This window comes from Python bivittatus, unplaced genomic scaffold, assembly GCF_059951505.1.
Source record: "Python bivittatus isolate LINGU-HERP-01145 unplaced genomic scaffold, Pbiv_v1 ctg000700_np1212, whole genome shotgun sequence".
NCBI classification, from domain to species: domain Eukaryota; kingdom Metazoa; phylum Chordata; class Lepidosauria; order Squamata; family Pythonidae; genus Python; species Python bivittatus.
The window spans coordinates 76,048,993-76,064,498 of record NW_028277098.1 but is presented as its reverse complement, the minus strand read 5'-3'; the positions used below and the strand labels follow the sequence as shown (position 1 = coordinate 76,064,498).

Here is a 15,506-nt window from a genome sequence, read left to right as displayed (position 1 = left end):
TTCAGCTGCAAAGGATCCCGGATGAAGCTGATTATCTCAACCCTATCATTTAGGATTCAGACCTGAGTGTGTGACAGAAAAAACATTGGTCATTTTTGTGGGTGACCTCTACCAGGACTTGGATAGTGGGAGTGCAGTTCTCCTTGTTCTATTAGATCTTTCAAATGCTTTTACTACCAACAATCATTATATCCTTCTGGGCCATCTACAACAGTTCTGAGTTGTACTACAGTGTTTCTGCTATTTCCTGAGCGGGCAGTACAAGTCAGTAGTAGTGGGGAATGAATGGTTGAACTATTGGCCCTTTTTAAATGGGACCTGATTCTCTCTCCATTGCTGATTAACATTGATGGAGCCATTGAGGGAAATTATCTGTCAGTTTGAAATGAGGTATCATCCATACGCTGATGATACCTAGTTATGCATTTCCACCTAGAACCAGACAGGAAAGGTCCTTACTTGATATCTGAAGGCTATATAGGTCTGGATGGGCCAAAACAAATTGAAGCTGAATCCCAAAAAGATGGAGTGGCATTTTGTTCAGAAACCACATGGTAGTTGAGTGGCTCTACCACTGGCTTTGGAGGGAGGGGGGCATTCTTCCTTAATGAGCAGGTCCACAACTTGGAGGATGCTCCTGGATTCACCACTCCACCTGGACCAATAGGTTGAAATTATAGCCAAGGTGCCTTTGCCCAGCTCCGGTTGGCATATCAGTTGCAGCGGTTTTTAGAACCTACCTGTTAAGACCTGGCTTTTTCCCCAGGCATTTGGGGCCAGTTGAGTGAAGTCCCCTTTTACTTGTTTTTATTAGGGTGCTGGTGACCATTTTATATTCTGTATTTCATATTCATATTGATATATTGTGTATGTTTTAATGTTATGTGGTTCTTTTATGGTTTATTTTTTTGTTGTTGTCCACCACCCAGAATCACATTGTTGATAGATAAATAAATAAATAAATAAATAAATGCCCTTGTAATCTCTAGATTGGACTATTGCAATGTGCTGTACCTGGGGCTACCCTTGAAGACTACCCAGAAACTGTTAGTGCAGAATGCAGCTTCCTGCACGCTGACTGGTATGAGCCAGTTCAGCAGCATAACACTTATACTCCGGTTGCTTCGTTGGCTTTCAGTCGGTTTCTAAGTTCAGTTCAAGGTGCTGGTTTTAACCTATAAACCCCTGCAAAATAGGGACCCAAGATACCTACAGGACGTCCTGTCTCTAGCTAGTCTGATTAGCTCATGTGCAGATGCTTCAGGTACCCTAGTCCAGTCCAGGAGGTGAAGTGTAGAAGATCCAAAGCAGTGTTTCTCCATACAACCCAAACCCTCTGGAACAAAGTCCCCCCCCTCCCCCGATCCAGATCTGATTGGCTGTATTTTAGTCCACTTTCAAAAACCAGCTAAAATATAGCTCTTCTGATCTGCTCTCTGCCCGCTTTTTGATTGGTAGTGCATTATCTTAATTTTGCATTCATTGTTTTAATGAATGTTATGGTGTGGTTTTATCAGTTTTACTGTTTTAGGACTTGAGTCATGAGTGGTTTACAGATGTCTCATTGTGGTGGTACCAGTAAATAAAGAAATAAGGAAGTACACAAATATACAGTATTCTTCACAGCAGCCTCTGGGATGCTTGAGAGCAAAACAAAACCCCGATGCGAACTACCAATCAGGAATGAGTCTAGGCTGGCTTTCACTCAGAGGAAGCTGAAGGTGAAATGATAAGGAGAAGCCAGGGGAAAGTGCAGGTTGCCTGGAATTTCCTGAGTCTCTGGCCACTGTTGCATTTTAGAAGTATATCCTGTGAACTCCTATGAGTTCTATGAGTTCTAGTACTATGAGTTCCTATGAGTTCTAGTACTGCATTAGGCATAAAGCCAGCTTCCAAAAATGTTACCAAGAAAACTTCAGGGACTAGTCCAGGCAGTTGCCAGGAGTCAAGACTGACTCAAAGGGACCCTTTCCCCCACCCCCCACCCCCACATCCAAGTACTAGGCAAAGAATGCCACTCTTTTGCATATCAAAAGCCGTGTGTAAACTTCATAGAATTCACAAATGTGTTCCCTTATATGTACAGAATTACATTATAACCTCCTCCCATCCCCACCCTTGCTATATGTCTAAGACTGTAATTCTTTACGTCCTTTTGAATTCAGTGAAGGCTACTGCTTGAAAACTAGGTACCTTAATTTCTCAAGTCACTGCTTCTTCAGGAGAACTTTCAACATACCCTGTCCCATGTACATGTCCTTAGGTAACCATGAGCTCTCAAAGAGTTTATATTACAGTTCAGATCTCTTTAAGAGTATAATAGGATAGTAAATAATAATAATAATAATAATAATAATAATAGTAATAATAATAATAATAATAAAAATAAAAATTGCTTTATGCTAAGACTCTTTCAAAGAATGCCCTTCAAATGTATGGAGACTACATTTCCTAGAATTCCCAGCTATTATTCAAACTATTCTGAAAGTTGTTTTTCTAAGACCTGGAAGCATCAGACTGGAAAAGCTATTTATTCTCTTGCTCTGCTCAGCATCTATTAATTTCAGTGGAATTTGCAGAGGTGAAATTCAAGATAGATTGTAACCATCTAGCCTTTATTCTGAGCTAAATCAAGGTTGTAAATAGCTCCCAATTATTTAGGACATTTATTCTTGCTGGTCAACTAATCTTAGACCATGGAAATACAAACATATTTGGGAATGTAGTAGCAATTTCAGTGTGGGGGTGCAATCCTTTTGCCGTGATATTCCAAAACATCTTTAGGTACTGGGGATGAAATGGATTAATTTATTGCAAGGAGGGATCAGTGCTCTAATAACTAGACCCAAACTGAAAACATTTCCCACTTGACTCAGCTAAATCATATGATTCAAATTATTTTCCCAGGTACATTTGCAACCTATTGGGGAATGAAGTCAGTTTTGATTAATTTTCTAAAGGCCTACCACGTTGCTATTTCAAACATTTCATGGTCTGTTTTAGAGCCATATACACAAATACCTTGGAGAATCTTTGGTTTATGTTTTGTACTCTTATTGAAAAGGCCTACATGAGATGGGTCATAATAAATAAGTATACAGCTAAACAAGTTCCTACAGATATTTTAAAAGCAATCTGAGCTCTAAATGGGAAAAATATATACTCGTATGTTTAAAACACTGTCCATAAAATATGCTGTTTTAGTTAATGATCCAAAATAGTTCTAAAATGTATAAACATATATAGTCTTGATCAAGAATATATGTGTAATGTGTGGGTAATGTGGTATCCATGGACATCACACTGATAAACAGTTTCCTTTGCATCTGTCAGTCTTGTGCTACTTGTCTTTAATTTTGTTTTAGATTTTTAAATGAATGCATATATACAAAGCAAAATGCTTTACAAACCCCATGCACATACTTAGTAAATGAGGAAGTGTCCACTTATCCAGAAGAAAGATAAAGACAAACTGGGGTAAACTAGGTTTTTAATCTGCATTTAAATACAAACCCATATTTAATTTTAACACATGCATATTTAAACACACTTTATCCTGTTTGCTAAGAACTGTAAAGAATTATAGAAAAATACAAAGTATGAAAGAGATTTGTGTTCAGATCTGCACATTAATCTAAGAGATATGGAGCAAGTCTGCTCATACTGGAATTGTCAAAGAACTAATTATTCACACATCCCTAGGTCATGAAATTTTCTTAATTTTCCTATAATTTTCACATTTTTGAGTTGCAAACTGAACTGCAAAGTTTGAAAAACTGTTCACATATATATAGATATAAACTGAATGAATTGTTGACTTATAAGTGGTCCTGTCCATGTTGAAAAGAACTGCATCTATTAAATTTAACTGGTGCAGATGAGTTTTACACAGTTTCAGTTTGTTTTCTGAAAAAACTTACCATACTATATTACCAAAATACATTTCTCCATCATCAATATTGGAAGAATTTGAGATTTAACACACAAACATAGAGAGCATATCCACACTGCACCATTAAACTGCTTCTGGCCAGCTGTCATGTTGGCTGGACTAAAGCTGACTTAAGAAAATTAATTACTATTTTACTTATCCTTAGCTACCTACTTTCCCACTGGTGATTTAAAAAAAAAAAGTCTAGTGGTATATGGTTTTATTCCTTTTAACTTAAATGACTAGGTTGAAACCCTTTTATCTTAAGTAAAACATTAAGTGAATGGAGAAGTTGTGAAATAATACACTGTTGAATTTATTATTTATTTATTTTTAATCATGTCATTTATTTAATTATTATTTTATTTTAAAAAGAAAAGTAGGTAGCTCAAGGAAAAAAATTAAGTAAAAAATGTTTGGGTTAGGTTTTGAATCAGCAACCCTCTATATGCCAGGTAAATATTACAACCACTAAACTACTTTGGCGCTAGAAGATTTTAGAGACCATTGCAACTGCTGACCTAGGTGAGGAGGCATTCAAAGTGCAAGTATTGGTGAAGGAGAAAATAATGTGCCACAAACAAAACAGACCATGGCAGGAAAACCTTACTTTGAAAGTGGAGCAGGAAGAATCCTGGAGGCCTCTTTTACAATGGGTTAGGGGTGAGTAAGGAACCACTTCATCCATTCCTACCATCTAAAGATGGTTGCTGGGTATGCTGGTGACAGAGCAATTGTCAGTGTAATATAAGCCCGCATACAATATTCAGCTGTGGGATAAAAACCAACTAGTAACTATATCTATCCCTGCACAGCACTCACACAAAGCTTCACTATGAAGTTTGTATTATGGATTTTGTGTTCACTACATTCAACCGGACAGAAATTTCTTATCAACTTGTTGTATATGAAAGGAACACATACACACACACCCATATACACACACAAACTAGTTTAAGAACTAAATACTAAACAGACAAAATAGCACTTTGAAAGGACAATACCTTTGCTGAACCATTGATATGTATGGACAACCAAATTCAGTTAAATGTATTCAGAATAGCCAATTCCCTTTGCAGATGATCTCAGAAGAAAAGTCCTATGAAAATGACAAGAAGTCTTTCAACTGGATAATAAAACACTTCAGAAGGGCCTAGTGGCATAAATGTCCACTTTTCTATCTTATCGTTAAATGCTACTCAGTGGTGTAAAGGCAGTCCAAGCAAATTCTACATGCACCTTCAAGAAATTAATTTGGTTATACTGTAAGTTTAACACATGCAGCCAATTTCATGCTGCTGAATTTTTATTGCCTGTTTCTGTATGGGTGCTGTTTACGTTAGGAGAAGAAAAGGGGCAGAGTACTCGAGTGTATGTAGGCTCTCCTTTTTACTAATACAGGGAAAGAGATCAAATGTAGACCTTATTAGAACAGCAAAGAAAAACAGGCCTTTGGTATAACCATTAATAAAAAGACAATGGAAAGAATAACGGTAAATTAAAAGGAGGCAAATTGTGCAGCTTCGTGCCAGTTTCAGTAAACTCCGGTATCTCACTGTTAATACTCTTGAATGAGAACAGAGTGGCATGCCTGATCCTAAAAACTTAGTTTATTATCTCTATTTTTTTTGCAGTTTGGGCCCCTACATTTTTGTGGTTTTAATCGCACCCCTCTCTCTGTCTCCACACAGACATAAATATCAGATTCCTTTGGGCTATTTTTCCTTCTCCTTTTTCTCTGTCACTTGTCCTTTATTTCAGCTTACTGAATTAGGTGCCAAAAATGCCTTTGGAGACTTAAGCAGCTTATTACTATAGCCCCATAAACAGCCAACTGTCCTGCCCTGGGTACGGACTCAAGCTTTATATTACTGCCAGCTTGGGACACTTAACCCTGCTGCCCTGGCAGGAATCTGCTGAGTTTTATCTCACTGTCCATTAGCTGAATTATTGCCAGGGGAGAACATTCATGACTGCTGAAGGCTGAATGCATTTCAATCATGGAAGCGCTCAGCTGGAGCTGCTTGTTAGAATACGTCCACCACCAGCTGACTTCGGCATGATTTCCTCTAACAAAGGATTTTAGGCTCCCATTTGACAGAGATCCCCCCCAGGAGCAAAGAGAAGTACCATTTGTTTAGCAAGTTTGATAGCCAAAGCTTCTAAGCTGTAATAACACTTGTCTTGAGTATCTAGGTAGCTATCCCAAGGGCCACTCTTAATACCTGTGCCCTACAAAGTCCCAATGAAACTTAAACAGGATTCCTTTCACAATTAAATCCACAGACAAAATTTAGACCCACTGTTAGCTTGCCACCAAGAAAAAAAAAAGACTTCCTAGATCTACTCTTTATCTTCCCTATCAGATCCTATAATGTGGAATCTAATTTTTGCTAGTTCCCCCACTAGAGGTTGTGCAACCTACAAGTAATTCTGGGCCTGCTTTTATAAAAACATCACTTCTATTTTCTGGAGCTGTCATAAATTATGGACAGGTGTATTTATCCTGTGTCTGATTCTAAATTGTTATTCTTTTAAAAATATTGGGCTACTTTACAAAACATCTGATGAGTTTTTGAGAGTCTCTGTCTTCAACAATTAATTTGGACATCTGTAGCTTTAATGCATATCACTGGGGCAGAACAGGGACCTGCAAGCACTGAAATTAAGCATTGTTCCCAACATTTATGGGACTTTCACTGATACTAGACCTCCTCTGAACATTAATTGGAGGGAACTCAGAATACCAGAGTTCCCTTTGCTGCTGTGCCACATATGCATTATTATCTAGGGACCTTATATTTCTGGCTGTATTTCTGTAGGGCTAGCCCTACCATTAAGTAGAAGGAGGCAATTGATACTGAGATATACATAGTAGTAAGTTTCATAGAATCTACCATTCATTTCCAAATATAAGCTATCTTCAACTGCCCTAGTGTGGTTACCCTGAGAAGTTGTGAAAGCGGAGATGTGCCATTTTGGTTTTCACGTCAGATAGTAAAAGGTCTCAGGCTGGACCGTCTCTTCTGTTTAGATGAGATGCTGGAGGGACATTAGTATTATTTAAAACTGATTAGGGAATAGACACCTAACATTTAGTCTGGAACCATTCATTCATTCATTCATTCATTCATTCATTCATTCATTCATTCATTCATTCATTCATTCTCTCTCTCTCTCTTCATCCCTGTTACTCCAAAAAAACAAAACAAAACCCAAAGGCAATTTATTAAATGTAGGGTAAACATTTGTGGATTTATAGATTTTACCATGCTATCATATCTACTAGTTTCAGTTTTAACAACTCCTTTGAAGAATAAATCTGAGAGGCGCCTTAAGGGGCTCTATAAAATGCAAGATAACTTGTTTTGGACTGCGGATATTTATTGGGCATAGACATACTGCTTAAAAAATACAGTTCTCAGGATGGCAGAATATGAAATTATCAAGAATAAAGTATAAGGAAAAGGAATCTGTACAGGGGGGAAAAAGGAAACCACATTGAAAAGATTATTCAGCAAAAAAGGAGAAAAAATCAAACAAGTGCAAAGCTAGTTCAGACAGGAGCACTCATTTTGCTACTTGAGGCAAAGGACCAGATATTCTCGATCTATTCCCCATCCAAAACCAATAGATCAGCCATTGAATCTATTGGTTTTGGATTCTATTAAGCACCAGCAAACACTTCCCATCACTAGGAGGGCTTGCATAGAAGCTCCAGTATTTTACCATCACTCCACATTGTCTATCTGCACTTTGAGATAACCTCCTAATTTGGTTTAATAACCCTGATAAAGTTTGCAATTTTTTTCTCATTATTAAAACAAAGAAAAAGTCATTCAGTCATGCCAAGGATTCTTTAGAATGAGCCCTGGAAAAGAAATTGCCAAGCTGAGCTAGATAAGTTGCCAAACCATTTCTCTTCACAGCATCAAGAATGTTAGAGATTCACAAGGAAAAGCACCTTCAGTGTAGCTGACTTTTTGCAGCTTTGAAGCTCAGGTAAAGAAAAGATTTATGACACCAGAACTAAGGGAGGGATCCAGCGAGAGCTGACACAATCACATTTGACACACCACCTCAGGCAAGGCTGGGATACCAAGAAAATTTTGACACTCCTCAAAATTTGCGATGGATTAAGATGTCTTTCTGCTACTTTGCACCACTGGGGTCTTGTTTTGCCTCTAGTGCCTCAATTTACAATGTGAAAAATATAATGTAAATCTTGTCCCATTGCTAACCTGGCACAGACCCTATCTGCTGTTACACTACATTTTGTTGTTGTTGTCATTTCTCTGATTAATTTGAACTAAGGGCAGAAAATAAAAGATGATGGTTTGGATGACAGGCATTTCCGTGCTTTTTCATAGTGATGGAATTCAGGATGCACTGTTGCAGTAGCATCTTCTCCACCCATTCTCTCTCCAGTGATGAAAATACCGGCTATTAAGTAGCTGAGGTTCTGCATACGCTTTGCCACCAAGTTATTCTGGTGATAGGCCCATACTGATCAATTTCTAATTAAGTACTAGAACACCTGGCATGCCAATCATAAAGTCAGCAGAAGATGGTTTTCTGGAGAGAATATTTGGTGCCCTTTTGCCAACCTTTCAAGTGCACCTGTGGACAGTACTATGGATTTATGCACTTCATTGCCTATCCTTTTGTGCCCTGGAGAAAGCAAGTCTTTAATTGAATTATCACCAAAAAAAATCAGTGGCAGATCAAATCTCTATGAAATTATAATTGCTTTAATTATCTGCAGGCTGGAAAACATGGAAGAAGGGAAAGGAGGGCAACACCTTCCCACATACCAATCACACTGTTCATATCAGGGTCATTCCTTCTATGAAGCAATGTTTCTCAACTTTGACCATTTAAGATGTGTGGACTTCAACTCCCAGCATGCTGGCTGGGGAATTCTGGGAGTTGAAGTCCACACATCTTAAAAAGGCTAAGGTTGAGAAACATTGCTCTGGAGGGAGAATTAGAGCCTTGTAATTATGCATTAATTTAGTTTTCTATTATTTATCTTTTAAAATATGTGTTTTCTTTCTTTCTTTCTTTCTTTCTTTCTTTCTTTCTTTCTTTCTTTCTTTCTTTCTTTCTTTCTTCCTTCCTTCCTTCCTTCCTTCCTTCCTTCCTTCCTTCCTTCTTTCCTTTCTTTCTCTCTCTCTCTCTCTCTCTTTCCCTTCCTCCCTCCCTCCCTCCCTCCCTTCCTTCGTTCCTTCCTTCCACTGATTAACATCACAGTAGTGTAGACTTCTGAGTTCTGAAAAGCTTGATGGTTTATCAAAGGAAGAAGTCACAGCAGTCCTGAATTTTAAACCTACCGTAAGTAGCTGCTATTTTGATTAAAATATACCAACAGGAAATAAACCAGGACAGATTCATAAGCCTTTATGACTCATCTAAAATGAGTTATCAGCTGCTTAGTCTTAAAGCACTTAGGTATAATGAGCCTACACTGACTCTCATTAGAACTGATATTTTAACATGCTTATATAAAAACACGATATAACACAACCACAATGCCACATGCTCTACAACATCTGCGGTTATTTCAAACTCAAAATTGGCAGCAGAATATAAGTATGGAGAATTCAGTTGTGATAAGGCACTTTTTCAGTTTGTAAAATATATGGTAATTAATAATAAAAAAGCAGAGCACCCAGTCTTCCTCTCTGATAAATCATATCTGAACAGAACAGCCCAGGAACTCATGCAGAGGCCTCTTCCCAGGGCAATAAACATTTCAGGACTGATTTTGACACATTATTTATTATGCAGAATGATAACATAAGATTAGTATTCCCTTGACTGGACTGCAGTGTTAGAACAGGCAACACTGATGTATTCTCAGTGGTGGGATTTTGATTTTTTTCAGCTTATAGATCTCAAGGATGTGGGCAGGATATGTGAAGAGATAAGCAACTCTCACCTGCTTATTCATCACTTGCCTCTCCTGGCCCAATAAATTGTTCAGGACTGACCCCAAGGTTAAAGGAAGTGCTATTGTCTCCTTGTGGTAGGGATGCGTTCCCCTACCTTAAATGCAATATTTATTGCTCTGAGAAGAGGCTTCTATTTTTCTCCTTCATTCATAGGCTGTTAGAATTCTTTGAATTTCATTTGATGGTGTTTTGAGTAAGGATTATATTTTCTGTTAGATATTGCTCTATCACTGTATAGCTTTCTAGTCTGAAAAAATCACTATGGAAGGAATTCCTTCCTGAAGGCTTGCTTGGGATTGAATTAAAGCATGAGAACCAGGCTGCAGATTATCAGTGAAAGGCAGAACACTCACACATACCCTTTGGGCCTTTTAAAGTCATGATCACTGCAGAAATAATATAACTTACTGATGAGAATTTCACATAAAATTTCTTCTTATTTAAAAACAAAAATCAAAAGCAATTTCTTTCCAGCACATTACTAACATAAATATCTTTTGTTGTTCACCATCCTGAGTCTCAAGGGATTTGGGCAGCCTACAAATATTTTAAAATAAATAAATACATACTCAGCTCCAGAGAGAAAGAGAATTTCGGAGAAACAAAAACCTTACTTTTGTTGGCATACTCTTAATGAGTTCAGTTCTATCAAAGTAGCACTAAAGAAGAACAGAGAGGAACCAGGTATGGTTGCATCTATTCTCTTCCATAAAAAAGATCTTAACCACAATTTGCCTTAGCTGGCATAATAAGTATAGTAACTGCTATTTAATTCCACTATGCTATTTCTTAGCTACTGATAACAACACTTCCAGAAGCTTTTGATAGGATTATTTTTCTACACAAAAGCAACCTTTCTTTTCTCTCCTTCTTGCTTTATATCTAATTTGCTCACTCATTTCAAGATTTTTGAGAGCAATGGCTCAGTATTAAAACACAATTTTGTATGCCAAAGTTCACAAATTCAATCTTCAACCATCTCTATAGAGGTCTGGAAGAGTTTCTCCCTGGAGCAGTGCTGCCAGACAGTGTCGGACAGTATTGGATGAAATGAACTAATGCCATTATTAAACAGTTTCTATGTTCTATGGCTTGTTCTTGAGGACAGATGTACTGTTGCTAATCCAGAATATGAATTTTGTTTAAAATTATTGTGTTAATTATAATTAATAGTAACTCTTAATATTTTGCATTGATTCTGTTCAATATTAGTTCTGCCATTCTGACTTTTCAGGCCTTCATTAAATTTAATTGACTAATTAAAGAGGATATTCAACTGATAATCTGTTTCTCCAAGATAGTTGCTGAAGCTAAGTTGGGTCTTCCAACAGCTGCTTTGAATTCAGTATGTTCACCTTGTAGTTCCCAACTGTTGTTAAATGTCAACATTTTATCCTCTTACCAATTATAGCTACAAAAGGGTAACCACCAAGAATTACAAATACTTGCCAATTTCTAGAAATTCCAAAGAATGAGAGAACTGCAGCTGTTCACAATAAAAGTAACCAATATATTACATTTCAAAGTGCATGCTAAAAACAACCACAGTGTGTATGCAATAATTTTACAGTTAAACTGCAACTAAGCAAGTTTCAAAATACTGATGAAATGAGATCTTGTGAACTATTCTTGGGCTTTTTCTTTGATATCCTGAATAATGTCTGTTTTGAATGTTTATGCTGAATATTTTCCAAATAATTCTTGGAAAGGAAATGTTTCCAGAATATTTGCTAATTGATACCTAATTAAATTTGGGTTTAATTGTTAGGATCAGACAGCCTTTTCCAAATTTGATAGCTGGCATGCTGCAAAATGGTGTTTTGCATTTAATGTCAGTTATAATAGCTGTGCATTGGTATAATCAGAGACTTCCTATGGGAAGCCAAGTAGCAAGACATCAATGTAATAATGCCTGGCAACTGGCCTTAAGTGTCTAATATATTAGAGATAAAAATATATAACCATAATGGCTGTGAGAAACTTCAAATGGGTGATTTGATGCAATCAATCAATCTCAATTAAATCACCCCATCAAAGCAAATTTGCAAATCAAAATGGGGACCTGCTTTGAAGCAAAAAACTAAACCGGGCACTATGAAGCCTTCAGAAACACATTTGAGATGTAATGGCTTTTCCACTATTTCTGGGACTCTAACGAACAATACACAATGTTGCAACTTCAATTCCTACTTAGCAGTGCTCTTTTGAGGTGCAAAGATAATATTATTTTGATTTTCATTCACTATTTCAGCTCTTGGCTTCTTTCATATGGCCAGCCACAAGCTTTTAGTGTGCTCTGTCTTGCATTAATGGAATGCTATGCTTCCATGCTGGTCCTGCTGAAACAACTGGGGGCTCAGTAAATGGTTCATACACTGAATATAGGTTAAAGGCTGACCTTACTTTTAAATTCTGCACAATAGGGCAGGTTTAAGTGCCATGACAATAGGTCAGTCCAGAGTTCTGCTCTAAGATGGCAGCCATATAAATCTTTTAAATAAAATAAAATAAATAAAATAAAATAAAATAAGTCAGCGCCAGTGATCAGAGGCAGCAGAGTCCCCCCCACTCCCAAAACACGGTCCATTTTCATTCTTCTGAGTCTTGCTCAGAAGAGGTCAGGCTTTGGCGTCCTTGGTGCTCTCTGAGGTTGTTTGCTTGCTTGCAGACGTTTCATTACCTGACTAGGTAACAAGTAACCAAGCTCAGAGAGCACCAAGGACTCCACAGTTCAACCCTGAGCTTCATATATGCTCTTCTATTGGAGATCAAGCTTTGTCAACATGCCCTGCCTGGCTTGGCACCCCATGGAGGCTAATGATAAGGGAATCCTTCCTAGGATGGGTCAAGCTTGCAAACCAGCTCTGTCAGTCCTTCTGGCCCCTGAAAATTAGTGATCAGAAACAGCAAAGGACAAATTCATGGTACCCTAAAAAAGCAAATGGAAAGGTAAGAGCTGATTTTTAAAAAAGTTGGAGGCTTGTATTTTTAATTGAGGATAGGACACTTTCTACATTGATTCAGCCAACTTCTTGTTGCTAGACAATTTGGAGGTTGCTGTAAGTGTCCTTCCTTTATCTCTTCTATCTCTGCCATAAGAGGGGTGCAGAGGGGGACATTTAATAATGCATTGCAGTAAAACTTTTGAAAATATCCAATTGAAATTCAGAGGCATTACTGTTCTCTAAAGAATGTTATTTTCTACCCATTCTACCCAAAATGCCAGTTTCGGGCATTTTGAAGTTTTTCCATTATAGCCTACGGACAAATATTTTTTTTCAAACTGAATCTTGAATCTCAAAGTGGCTTGAATAGAACTGGGTAGCCACAGTTACAAAACTGAACTGAATCATTCCCTCTTCAGTTCTTGAATTTCCAATTTGAATTGAATCAGGGCTGATTCACACAGCCCTAATAGCAATCATGACACAAAACGTGCACACTTCTGTCTTATACACAAACTCTTTTCTCATACTAGCCCTCTTCACAAACCTATCTCCATGTATTGGCTAAATGTACAAAAAAACTTCCCCCAAGAGAGGATTCAGACAACTCTCTGCTTGGTCCAACTAAGCATATTTCTAGAGATGTTGGGGCAAGCAGGAAAGCTTCTAATGTAAATCTCAGTAGGGACACAGACCATATGGCACAAGAACCTTCTTCAGATATTCTGACTCAGACCTGTAACCTACCCAGTATTCTCTTTCATGTCGTTCTGTGAATAGATGTGATATGTGAGAAATAAAGAGGGTTTTTTTCCCTCTCATAATACTAGAACCAGGATTGTCCAATGAAGAGAAACAATAGACATACAGGCTGGAACTATATGAAAAGCCATTTAAAACAGGCAACCAGTACACATTGTAATTCTTTTGGACATAATGCCTCAGTCATTCCCCTTCCTCTTTTTTGTTGCCATCATCATTGGAGGCAGAAAAATAGGTGAGTAGAGACTGTTACTATTTATTACTTGCTTAATAAGAGGGAAAGTGAACAAGTAGCTACAGACAGGAGGAGAAGACAGGAGAGGAACAGCAAAGTTGTTTACAGTTGTTAACAGTTTGCCCCTTTTGAAGGTGTGGGCATTGGCAAAAGCCTAACAATATACAAAAGACAACCACATCTGGACTGCAAAAATCCAGGGGACCAATAGATGGCAGCAAAGAGATACAGAATATCTCTTTGCTGCCATCTGGCAGTCAACTGGATGTCTGCAGTCCAGATATGTAGAAATCTAATCTACAGGAAAGTTCATAACAGTCAGTGAGGCACTTCCCATTAGCTTCAGGGTATCATCTAAAGGCCTTGGGTGAATGGATTAGCCCAGTTCAAGAGCACTGAAGACATTAAAGAAAATGAATTAAGTAGTAAAATCAGAGAAATACCACATAACAGCAGAAGGCTGTCATGGACTGTATATGCACGAAGAATTGTGACCTGCTGAGATCTTTAATAACCACTTTAAAAAACTCATCTAATGTGACCTGAAATTACATGAAAACAATTTTGTAACGTGGACTACTACAAGAACAACAAAAAGCTTTCCCACTAATTACTATATACTCCAGAAATGTACCAGAATCAGAAGCCAGAAAGCTTCATTTAATAAATAAGTAAGCCTTGTGTACAGAAACTGAAATTATTTCCCTGACTGTAGTATGAGCAGAGCTGCCATATGATGCTGTCTGGGAGAAAATAGATTTTAGATGTCACCAAGGGTGGCATTTAGATGCAGAGAAGGTTGACACTAGAGTTTTATTAAGATATTCATTAGGTCAGGATGGCCAAGAAAGTAATTTAAAGTCATGTTCAGTATATATTTGCTAGGCATACACCTCATTCTTTACCCATGCATTTCTCCCAGTGGCTCCTCTTCAAGATTCTTCAACTGTTACATACACACTCTGCCAGCCACAGAACCTCCAGATTGTGCTGGGAGTTGCTGAGGGGAGAAGGAGAAAGAAGAGATGGCATGGGCCAGCCTTCCTTTACCTGTTGTTCCTAGGGGTTAAGTAAACCCTCAGTTAAATGGACCATTGGCTTTTCAGGACAACACTTTCCCCCATTAGTCCTTTAAATCATGGTTTCACTGCACTGCCATTTGCAATCTTACACAATTCAAATTCCTTTTGCAATCACTCATCTGGTTTAAGAACGCAATAGGCCAAACTAAAGTATTAGTACACCAACTTGCCCATGCCTGAAAAAACAGAACACAAAACCCTTCAATTTTTAAATTAAGATTGTCCAAGAGTGTAAAATTATCTTGCAAATAAGAGTTGACATTTCACTTCTGTCCTAGTATCTTCCAAATGTATCTTGCAATCTTTAGTGCAGGAAATACCATAGAACTATTGCTAAAAAGGGAGCCAGGCTCTGCCATGACATCAGAGGGATCACAGAGACAAATTAAAGTAAAAGTCAGAAAAATGTAAAAAATGTAAAAACTCCAGCATCATTTGATACCCATAATTTATACAAAAAAAATCTGAGGATTTGTGCTTTCCATTAAAAATGTATTACTATTTCACAATCTGCTTAAAATAACTTAAAGGTGTTAGCACAGGAATACCTCCAAGTAAATATATTAATCTTAAAATAATATTTCTTTTTACATTTAT

The 15,506-nt window shown here is 37.6% G+C and overlaps 1 protein-coding gene across 11 annotated transcripts in view; it reads right to left on the bottom strand.

The window, feature by feature from the left end:
- RALY (RALY heterogeneous nuclear ribonucleoprotein) overlaps positions 1–15,506 on the bottom strand; it is a 248,357-nt gene that overhangs the window by 198,805 nt on the left and 34,046 nt on the right. For 8 of the 11 annotated variants that reach the window (XM_088153550.1, XM_088153555.1, XM_088153553.1 and 5 more), the window contains exon 2: positions 4,936–5,030. The exons of the other annotated variants lie outside the window; for them this stretch is intronic. The gene's annotated coding sequence lies outside the window, so the exon portion shown is untranslated. The remainder of the gene's footprint in view (positions 1–4,935; positions 5,031–15,506) is intronic. 11 annotated transcript variants of the gene reach the window in all.